General features: G+C 49.5%; 1 pseudogene; it reads left to right on the forward strand.

Moving 5' to 3' along the window:
- Positions 1-465: 465 nt before the first annotated feature.
- Positions 466-2,121, forward strand: LOC122153000 (annotated as a pseudogene).
- Positions 2,122-11,327: the final 9,206 nt, after the last annotated feature.

Here is an 11,327-nt window from a genome sequence, read left to right on the forward strand (position 1 = left end):
GGTGTTGATATTTATAAGAGAAATATACCCTAATGTGTTGTCATCTTTCCTCCTTGAACAGGCTCATATGTCCAGACAAAGCAAATGTTAAATAACAGATCCATCACCCACTTCCTCCTCCTGGCATTTGCAGACATGCGGGAGCTGCAGCTCTTATACTTCTGTTTCTTCCTGGGCATCTACCTGGCTGCCCTCCTGGGCAACGGCCTCATCATCACAGCCATCGCCTGCGACCACCACCTCCACACCCCCATGTACTTCTTCCTCCTCAACCTCTCCCTCCTCGACCTGGGCTCCATCTCCACCACTCTCCCCAAAGCCATGTTAAATTTACTAACAGACACCAGGGACATCTCTTACTTGGGATGTGCTGCACAAGTATTTCTGTTTCTATTTTTGTTACCATCAGAGTTTTCTCTTCTCACCATCATGGCCTATGACCGCTACGTTGCCATCTGCCAACCCCTGCACTACGGGACCCTCCTGGGCAGCAGAGCTTGTGTCCACATGGCAGCAGCTGCCTGGGGCACTGGGCTTGCTCTATTCTCTCCTGCACACTGCCAACACATTTTCCCTACCACTCTGCCAAGGCAATGCTGTGGACCAGTTCTTCTGTGAAATCCCTCAGATCCTCAAGCTCTCCTGCTCAGATTCCTACCTCAGGGAAGTTTGGCTCCTTGTGGTTAGTGTCTGTTTAGGATTTGGGTGTTTTGTTTTCATCGTGCTGTCCTATGTGCAGATCCTTCAGGGCCATGTTAAGGATCCCCTCTGAGCAGGGACGGCACAAAGCCTTTTCCACTTGCCTCCCTCACCTTGCTGTGGTCTCCTTGTTTGTCAGCACTGGCATGTTTGCCTACCTGAAACCCCCCTCAATCTCCTCCCCATCCCTGGACCTGGTGGTGTCATTTCTGTATTCGGTGGTGCCTCCAGCAGTGAACCCCCTCATCTACAGCATGAGGAACCAGGGGATCAAGGATGCACTGAAGAAGCTGATTCAGTCAATTTCCTCTCTGCAGCAATAAAATGCCTCTTTTTTCTTCAGAACTGTTTCAAATTCATCTCTGAATCCTACCGTACATTGATCATTTTATTTGTCTAAATCTTTTTTTTCTAGAAATATCTGCAGTCACTCTTCTTCCTCAGAAACATGAACCAGCTTCTCTGATCCAGAGCCCTTTGTGCGTGTGTCTGGTAGGACAGGACAGCTGGCCTCCCATGCCACATAACCATAATAAAAGGGGATTTTCTTAGTACCGATGTCTGGAGGTTGGTCTCTTCTTCCAAAGCTGAGGTCAGGAACAGGCTGAAGGAATTGCCCCTCTGAGCGTGCTGCTGTGCTGGGGTTCTCCAGGGGTTCAGGGCAGGAGGGCATGGGGGGATGTGTTAGGGAATAGGCCTGTGCTGCCCCTTCACGTGGGGGTGCCCAGTGCAATGGCAATGATGGCTGATCCATGGGGATCTCCCTGGGACCATCTCCCCGTGGCTTTCAGCCACCACTGCCCTGCAGAGCAGCACCGCCAGCTCAGGGCCGTGCCTGAGGTGACATCCCGCGACAAGAGCAGACCTATTTCTGGAGGCACCAGTTTGGGCAGCTTTTCTCTGGCTGGCACAGCAGGAGCTGCCTGGGGAGCCCCCAGTGCAGGAGTCTTGTGCTGGGGAGAGGGACGGGCACAGAGGGGCTGCCAGCACTGGGCAATCAGGATCTCTTGGAGAGAAGAGCAGCAGAGAGAGGGAGACGCTGGCCTGCGTCTGCTCATGGCATGGCTGGCCCCAGCCCTGGGGCTGATGGGGAGGCTGAGAGCCCTCTGTGCCCCAGGAGCTGCTGTGACCTTCCTGAGGGGCTGGGGCTGTGGGGTGAGTGCCCAGAGCTCTGCAGCACCCCCAGCCTATCTCAGCTGGCCATTTCCAGCACTGGCTGCTCACCCAGGTTTATGGGTGAGCGTTGCTGCTAAACCATCTCCATCCTCCTGCTGGTCTCAGTGCCTGTATGGGGGGACCGGCCAGCCCTGTCTGGCCTCTCTTCTGGCGCAGACCCCGCCAGACCCCAGAGAAGGGCTGTCTGCACTTGCTGTGAGGTTGCGCTCTGTCCTATTTTTCCAGTTCATCAGTGAAGACGTTTAACAGAGCAGGACTCAGTATGGACCCCTGGGGTACATCGCTGGTGATCAGCTCCCGAGGGGACTTTGTGCTATGGGTCATGGCCTTCTGGACCCGGCCTTTCATCCTGTTTCCAGTCCACCTCACTCATGCCTGTGAGGCTGTGATGGGATTCAGTGAGAAAAGCCTTATTAATATTGAGCTGAAACACGTTCCCTGCTCTCCCCTCATCCACCAGCCGAGGCATCTTACTGCTGTGGTGGGCTAACCGTGGCTAATAACCCAACTCCCACCCAGCTGCTCGCTCACTCCCTCTCCCACCCCAGTGGGATGGGGAAGAAAATAGGAAGAATGGGAATGAGAAAGCTCCTGGGGGGAGACAATGACAGGGACATCACTTCCCAGTTCCCATTGCGGGCAAGACTTGACTTGGGGGAGCTTAACTCACTCCTTCACTCTAGGCTCCTCTCCCCATCCCGAGCAGTGCAAGGGTGTTTGGGATGGGGTGTCACAACCAGCACATAACAGTTTTTATCTATTATTCCTTCTTTTCCCCAGTTTTGCTCTGCTCTGGCACTGGTCCTCCATGGGCTACAGGGAGATCTGCTCCACCATGGAGCACCTCCTCCTCTTTCTCCTACATTGGTGTTCCCTCCGTTGTTTCTCAATATGTTTGTTCTCTCCACCTTTACCAGTCTGGTGTTTGCTGCCAGTTCCTGAAGAAGTTTTCACAGGGACATGACCAGATTTGCTGATGGGCTTCTCAGTGTCCTGCGCTGAGTCTATTGTGGAGCTGGAAACAGCTCTGTCTGGCACAGGGCAATCCCTGGCCTCCTCCCACAGAGGCCACTCTTGCAGCCCCTCCGGCCACCAACCCCTTGTCACGTACACCCCCCACAGTCATCCACTGTGGAAAGTGGAGGTTCAGAAGACTTATTTAGGTTTTTTTCTGTTGAACTATGAACCTTTATTATTATATGTTGGCAATAAAGAAACAACTTCCTGTGACAGAAAGACTAGAGCTGAAAAAACCCCGGTGGCTGATAGGACACATGTCAGTGTTGGGGACATAGTCATCAAGATTGGCCATATAGTGTGTGACCTCACTGAGCTTGTTTTTCCTACATGCTTTTTCAGACTCCATCAGGGCACATGCAGGGTCAATATAAATTGGAGAATGTAGATATTCCTTGATCTAGAAGATGAAAACTGAAGAAAATTGCAAAAACAAGATAAAAAACAAACAAACAAACAAACAAACAAACAAACAAACAAACAAAAAAAAAAAACAACAAACCAAAAAATTTAATATTAATATCTTCTTTGTTTAGGCTACATTCTGGAAATTCCTCTATTTGCAAGAATTGAAGAATTAATAAAAATTATGCACAGAGATGTTGCTTCTTAGAGCACATGGCTGTCTCCACCACAAGCTGTCCTACAGTGTCTTGCACCTCTGTTCCACACCAGGCTGGAGGCGTCAACACAACTAACCCACCTCTCTCTCCACTCAGCATCTCCCCTCCTTTACTGACATCTCTCCATCATTGCTGCCTTTGCTTCTGTAGCAGGTTCCAAGGAGCTCCGTCACCTGCCCTTCATCAAAGGGTGCATTGCTGAGAGTCAGCTGAAGCTTGTCCAAACCTTGGAATGTTATCCCAGGTGCTCTTCCAAATGAGCAACCCTGAACAGACAGAAGGTGTAAAACCAACTCCTGGAGGGAGATACTTCGTCTTGCTATAGAGATCTTGCAGTAACATAGCCTAGCAGAGCAACTGCCTGCCCTTGCTTCCCTTTCTCCAGTGACCATGGTTTTGCTTGGCATAGACACCCTTCCTTGCACCACAGGTCTTCCCTTGACGATAATGTATTTGTGGGGCAGGGAGGCTGGGTACAGCACAGGGACAGGGCTGGCTCTGACAGGGACCATGAAGCAGCTGCCAGGAGGTGACAGCAAGGACAGCTTACAAAGGACAAATTTCTATGTCTTGACTTTACTCTCCTTAGGAAGGAAAAGCTTGCCAGGAGCTGGTGGTTGCAGGGGCAGTCAAAAGCAAAAGGAAGAGCTTCAATCGCTCATTAGAGACCAAGGCTGAAGAGGGAACATGCAGGGCTACTGCTGAATGGGAAGGCTGATTTAATAACAGCAGAGGCAGGTGGGGCTGGGGCACTCAAAGCCCTCTTTGCCTGAGTCTTTCTTAAAAAGTTGTCCAGGCCAGTGAGCTGAGGGAAAGGGCTCAATGAGCAGGAGAGCACGCATTGGCAGGAACCTCAGGCAACCCAGCAAGGCCAAGTGCCCGTGTGTGACCCTGCAGGACATCCCCCTGGCAATGGCACAGGCTGGGAGCTGCCTGGCTGGGAGAAGCCCCGTGGGAAAGGTCTTGGTGGGTTGGAGAGGAGGCAGCCGTGTGCCCTGTCAGCAAGGGAGGCCAGCTGCACCCAGGCCTTTGTGGCCAGCAGGATGGCCAGGAGATCACAAGAGGGGCTTGTCCTGGTTACTGTGTCCGGATTGCAGATCCCCAGTACAGGAAGGATGTTGGCAAGCTGGAGGGGGTGCACTGAATGGCCCTCAATATAGGCTGGTGTGGGAACACTGGAACTACTCGCAAATAATTTCAGGGGGGGCGGGGCATGATTTAGCCCCCCAAAAATCAGGAGTTTTGGGGATTCAGACTGTCACCACTCCCAAAAATGGAAGTTATTGGTGGGGAGAAAACCCAAACCACCACCTATATAATTGGGGGGGGGGGGGAGGGGCAGGCAAACCAAAATGGAAGATTGTGGGGGGGTCAGAGATCCCAACAAACTACCAAAATGGAAGACAGAGTTGGGGGGCAACCAAAACTGAAGTAAGAGGAGCGTCAACTGATCACACAACCCTTTCAAAATGGGGGTTTGGAGGGTCTCAGGTATCAGCCCAAAAATAATTGGGTGTTGTTTGCAGTAAACACTGTAGCGCCCCGCAAATGGGGGCTTGTGGTTCAAACAACACAAAACCCCCCTCAAATTATTTGGGGGGGGCAGTGTCAGAGGATCCTGTGTCCCCTCCAAAAGTGAGGATTCAGGGATCTCGGGTCCCCCCAGCATGCTCATCCATGTCAAAGAGCTTCCTCTCCTCTGCCACTGTGGGATCATTTTTGGAGGACAATGGCCACATTGGACAGGAGCAAGACTTTGGCTACATCGCAAAAGGGATGTGAAAAGAGGGAGGAGAACTGAGAGAGCTCTACGGCTGGTGAATGATGAGAACATCTTGACCTTCATCAGCCAGAAGCCTTGGGAGTAGCAAACAGGAATGTAGAAAAACAAGATAAGGATGCTGAGCTTTGTCTGAAGAAAACATGCCAGGCTATGGTTGATGGGAAACCTCTGGTCGTATCTTAAACAGTCGAAAGTTTTCTACCTTGAGCTAAAAGTGTATAGAACATTGTGTTTGTGCTTGTAAGATTTAATTAACCAATAGGCTTTAGTAACTAAATTGTAGCCAATGAATTGTCTGGTGTATTATGGACAGAGGGTAGTGACCAATCAAACGTTAGTCTTAGGCATGTGAACAGTGTGTGAGGAATGCATGTAACCAATCCAGCCTTCTGTTGATGTCTGATCAGTTGCTAGGCAGACATATAAGCGTACTTGTATCAGCAATAAACGATTTTGATTTGTGACTCTTATAGGGATGCCGGAGTCTGTGATTGTCCTCATGCCACCATGACTGGGAGGCGGGGTCATGAGTGACATCATAGGGCAGGGGAACCACCCCCTCACGGATGTCATAACCCACCAGTGACATCACAACCCAGGGTTGGGGAATCCCCATCAGAACTAAGTGAGACTCTGATACTGCAGTTCCATTGTGGATCCCCACCTCAACCCCATGAGCTCCCCTGTGATGTCATAAGCCCACTCCCACCACACAGGGGTCCACTATGATGTCACAACACTGGTAGGGAGCCCCAAGAGCTTGCTATGACATCACAATCCTGATGCAGAACAGCAAAGGTCCTTTATGATGTCACAGTCCTGGTGGGGAACCCCAAGCGTCCTCTACGATGTCACAATTGTGGCTGGAAACACCAGAGGGTCCTCTGTGACATCACAAAAATGGTGGGGAACCCCGAAGGTGCACTATGATATCAGAACTCTGGTGAGCAAACCCACTGAGTTTTCTGTGACAACACAACCGTCAGAGAAAACCCCACCCCACGTGGCTGCCTGATGACATCACAACCCAGCAGAGCACCCCCACCCTACGTGGGTGTTGTGTGATGCCAGCACCCTGGTGGGGACAGCACCATACCCCACGTGGTCCTCAGTGATGTCACAGCCCCACAGGGAACCCCCATCTCAGAGAGTTTCCCGTGATGTCACTGCCCAGGCAGGGACACCCCCACTCCAGTGATGTCACAAACCAATGGGGAACCACTCCCACCTTGAAGGATTCGCTATGTGAGAAGTAACGGTAGAATTTTGCTTTCGCTAACAGTAATGAAAGAATTACTTTTATTGAGTTAGGCTAAAGCTGTTATTAAATTAGTGTTGCTAAAATTATAACAGTTGAGCAAGCCTTTTTTGATCATAGGTCAGGCATAGGGTTGGGCATTGTGGGGAGTTGGGCAAGCAGGAGGATGGGTGTGTGTGTCTGTGGTTAGGTGTCATGTAAAGAGAAATGGAAGCCAGCAGAAAAGGGTTAAGCGAAGAACTGTTGAAGAGGAATCTGGACTTCACCCCCTCCACCAACCCCCCCCCCCCCCCCCCCAGAGGACCACCGAGACCAACTGGAAATGCCAAAGAAGAGGGGGGGGAAGGAAAGCGAGTGGACTTGTTGCTTGGCTTGGTTGTGTTGCATTGTTCTTTGTTTGATTTCACGTTTAAACCGAATAGTTACATATAACACTGTGGATGCCTCCCCTGCTCAGCAGCTGCCTGTATTGTGATAAGAAGTACTGAAGCAGTGGAAAAGTACAGAGAGAGAGAGACAGCCTCGGAGAAACCAAGGAAAAGGAACTGTGCGGGTGCAAAAAGGAGGACTGGAACTATAAAAAGAAGTCCCTGCTGGGGCAGGTTGTGCCATTGCTCCCAGCGCTGTATTCTTTGCTCCACTGACTCTGTCCCCAGTAAAACATAATTTTAAATATACGTGGGCTTGTTTCTCACAACTGGGGGCTCACCTGGGATACAGAATTCATCACCCCCAGCCTCTCTCACTGGCCACTTCCAGCACTGGCTGCTCACCCAGGTTTATGGGTGAGCGTTGCTGCTAAACCATCTCCATCCTCCTGCTGGTCTCAGTGCCTGTATGGGGGGACCAGCCAGCCCTGCCCGGCCTCTCTCCTGGTGCAGACCCTGGCAGACTGAAGAGAAGGACGGTCTGTGAATCTCCACAGGGGACACAGCTGGGGTATGGAAAGGGTTGGATAATGGGGGAGTCTGCAAAATGTACGTTATGAGGTTATGTCCTGCCAGGGCTATGGGGGGGACGATGAACTGATTGATCTCACTGGCAACGTAATGGGAGGAACTTCAGAAACACCTGAATACACCAACAAGCCCATGACTCTTTCATTCCCTCTTCAAAAATATAGACTTATACATCCATTTCTAAAACACGTTTCCTATTTATATTTTGAACGGAGAAATTGATTCCAAGACACATTTCTATTAAGACATTTAATGTCTCCATTGCATCTAAACAGAGCTGAGAGCAATGCTGGTTGAAGAGGTTACATAGAGCCCACTAGTGTTTCCTTGCTATCAAGCAAAGAAAGCATTTGTAGCATTTCCCTCATATGTCCCCTGGGTTTGACCTGGCCAAATCTGTACAGGGTGGACAATGGCACAACATCACGGCCCTCCAAGTGCCAGACCCCAACATATACACAGAGGCCCAGGGCACAGCCAACAAAAGGAAATGTCCTTCCTATCTGATAACCTGATAAACTTCTCCAGTGACTGACTGGCTTGGTAGAGGAGTAGAAATTGTCCACCTGGACTTCATGGAGGCTTTTGACACTGTCTCCCAAAGAATCCTCATCGAAGAGCTGGTGAAGCAGAGGCTGGAGAAGCAGACAGTGAGGTGGTTGAAACCTGGCTGAACGGCCGAGCCCAGAGAATGGTGGTCAGTGGCATCAGGTCTCGATGGAGGCTGGTCACCAGTGGGGCACTACAGGGGTCAATACTGGCTCCAATCCTGTCCCTCCAAACCTCAACTTTTCTGTAGTTTTCTGGTCCTGTGACATCCTTTCTGGGAAATCGGTGCTGCCGGGCACCTCTCTGAAGTGCCAGTGCACTGATGTGCGGGGCGTGCAGAAGGAGGAATTAGATGTCTGTGTGTGGTTCCAGTGGGCTACAGGCTCATGTGGAGAGCAGCGTGGGTGTGAGATAGTGGGTGTGGGATCAGTTTTGGGCCCCTCATTACAAGAAAGACATTGAAGTGCTGCAGTGTGACCAAAGAAGCGCAATGAAGCTGGTGAAGGGTCTAGAGCACAAGTCTTGTCAGGAGCAGCTGTGAGAATTGGGGTGTTTAGTCTGGAGAAAAAGAGGCTCAGGAGAGTCCTTATCGGTCTGTACAGCTACATTTAGGAGTTTTAGTGAGGTCTAGGTCAGTCTCTTCCCATGTAACAAGTAAAAGGACAGGAGGAAATGGCCTCATGTTGCACCAGGGGAGGTTTAGATTGGATATGAGGACACATTTCTTCACTGGAAGGGTTGTCAAGCATTGGAACAGGCTGCCCAGGAAAGTGGTTGAGTCACCATCACTGGAGTTATTTAAAAGACACGTAGATATAGCACAGAGGGACCACGTATAGTGGTGGGCTTGGCAGTGTTAGTTTAATGGCCGGATTCAATGACCTTAAGGGTATTTTCCAACCTAAATGATTCTACGATTCTGTGACTGCCAGGGAACATGCGGAGTGAGGCATGGCCTGTTTAATGTGGCTCACATATATGGAGCTCCTTTACAGGACAGGCAACACTTCAAGTTCATGTTTGTCATAAAATCACAGAATCACAGAATGGTTTGGATTGGAAGGGACCTTTGCAGATCATCTGGTTCCAATCTCCCTGCCTTGATGATTAACTTTGTATTAGTTCTTTTTTTTTTTTTTTTTTTTTTTTTTTTTTTTTCTGATTCTTCAGTGTTTTTAAGACTTGTCAAGGAAAAACAACAAGTACATCAAAAGAGATTGAGTGAATTGCCAGTGAAAACCAGGTGAGCTACCCCCATGCCTGTGTGTTCCTGGCAAGGAGTCTGTCCTGAGAAGGGGATCCAGCCTCTGCCACTCTCTGGAGAAGGAAACCAGCAGTGCCCATGCCTCCTGGGGATACAAAAGGAGACTTTTACAAGTTACCTTCACGCGAACTGCTTTGGAAGGGCTACTTGAGGATGGCTTACATTGCAAATACTGATTGAAGTGACATTGCCCAGCATGTCTACAAAGCAAGCAGAGTGTTTCATTACAGTAATTTTCATTTAGGCAGATTTATTAATTTTTGTTTCTTTCTTTGTTTCTTTCAGGTACTGCTACTCTTAGGGAAATCATACTAACATCTGAAGGATTCTTGACAGAAGCTTCACCGTGTTTACATCTGAAGAAATGGGATGCCAGAGGCCAAGGGAAAGACGGGTTGGACACTCATCAGGGTTTTAGCAAACCAAAACGTGCTCCCCTCTCCCCCGCACCATACCCCCCTTATTGAGAGAGGTGAGAAACTCTGCAAACTAGATCTGAACTCACAGTTGTGTAACTTATGCCTGGTTAAAAAAAGTGTTTTCTTGTCAGATTACGATTTGAGATTTCATTTGAGCCAAAAAATATTTAAATTCAATCTACCTCCATCTTCATTCTGATGCTGCCTGATGTGTGACAGAGCTGTTCTGGATCTCCAGGCACTATGGGGAAAAATGTGATGCTGGAACAGGAAATTGTCCCCTTGCCAGCAATGTGAATGCAGCAGGTTTTAGCCAAGAGGCCCAAGAAACCAAATTTCCGTAGACAGCTAATGAAACATCCCATAGGCTGTGGGACTTCCTTTCTACTGATATAGAATTTGTAAATCCAGATGATACAGCTTCACCTATTTTTTTCTTTTCTTAAAGAATTAGTAAATCCAGATGATACAGCTTCATCTATATTTTGATTCTGTTTGAAACTTGTCTCTCAGCACTGAGGTATTTAGCCCGTATTGTTACTTTAAAAGTCTGGTTTTGAAAAACTAGCCCAGTGTGTGGAGGTTTTTAGTGTCTAATTCAAGGAGGTAATGGGGATTATACTGTGGGTAACACTTACATAGTTGTGTCATGAGTTTTGCTGAATCCTGATGAATTCCTTGCCTGAGTCTCCTTTCCAGAGAAGCCTGACCTGGAGTTAAAAGTACTCAGGGTTGTAAGGAAAGGTAGGCCTTGCCACAACAGTGGTCAAAGATTCCAGCACTTCAGAAGTTACAGCCTTCTTTGAGAACCAGGTAAGCAATGCTTCCTCCCTGCAGTGCCTGGGGAGAGCTGAGCTCTGCCTGGGTCACTAAAGAAATTGTTGGTGCTATAATCTCCAGGTCACAGTGCAGAGCAGGGGGCACTTTTTTTTTTTTTTTTTTTTTTTTTTTTTTTGCTGGTGATGCATCACTGAATCAGCAAGGGCAAGGGCAGAGCAGGGCATTAGATCTGAGTCAGGGTTTGCAGAGAGATCACAGAAGGGAAGATGTGGTGGGGTAGAGGCAGAGAGTGACGCCCCAGGTCTTTGTTCCCAGGCACCATCAGCACAGAGGTCAACCCTTCATGCTGAGCATTGCAGGTGGGTGCTGGATGTCCCGAGTCAGGGAACTGCTGATTTTGCTGTGGGTGTTTGTGCAGGGAAAGTGTGTGAGTGAGAGCTGAGTCTCAGCCCTGTCTTGTGCTGCACATTGTCCCCAGCCCAGCTCCCTCCTTCCCCAGATCCCCTGAGACCCAGTAACTTCCAGCAGAGATGCTGGGGAGGGGCTGGTGGTGCTGAGTTCCAGCTGGGCTGGGCTCTGTTGGAGTCAGCCCTGGCACTCGCCCACTTCAGTTAGCATGGAGGAAATATCAGATCAGGGTCTCTGGGTCCTTATCACCTGAGCCCTTCTCCTCCAACAGGTGTCTCTTCTTTACCCAGCTTCTCCATCTTGTCTCCTTCCCTCACCGTTCCACAAGCCCAGACCCTCAGCTTTCTGACATGGACTCTCACTCATCTAGTGGAGAGGGCTTGAGGCTTTAC

The sequence above is a fragment of the Tyto alba genome, unplaced genomic scaffold (assembly GCF_018691265.1).
Source record: "Tyto alba isolate M040663 unplaced genomic scaffold, T.alba_DEE_v4.0 Super-Scaffold_15, whole genome shotgun sequence".
Taxonomy (NCBI): Eukaryota; Metazoa; Chordata; class Aves; order Strigiformes; family Tytonidae; genus Tyto; species Tyto alba.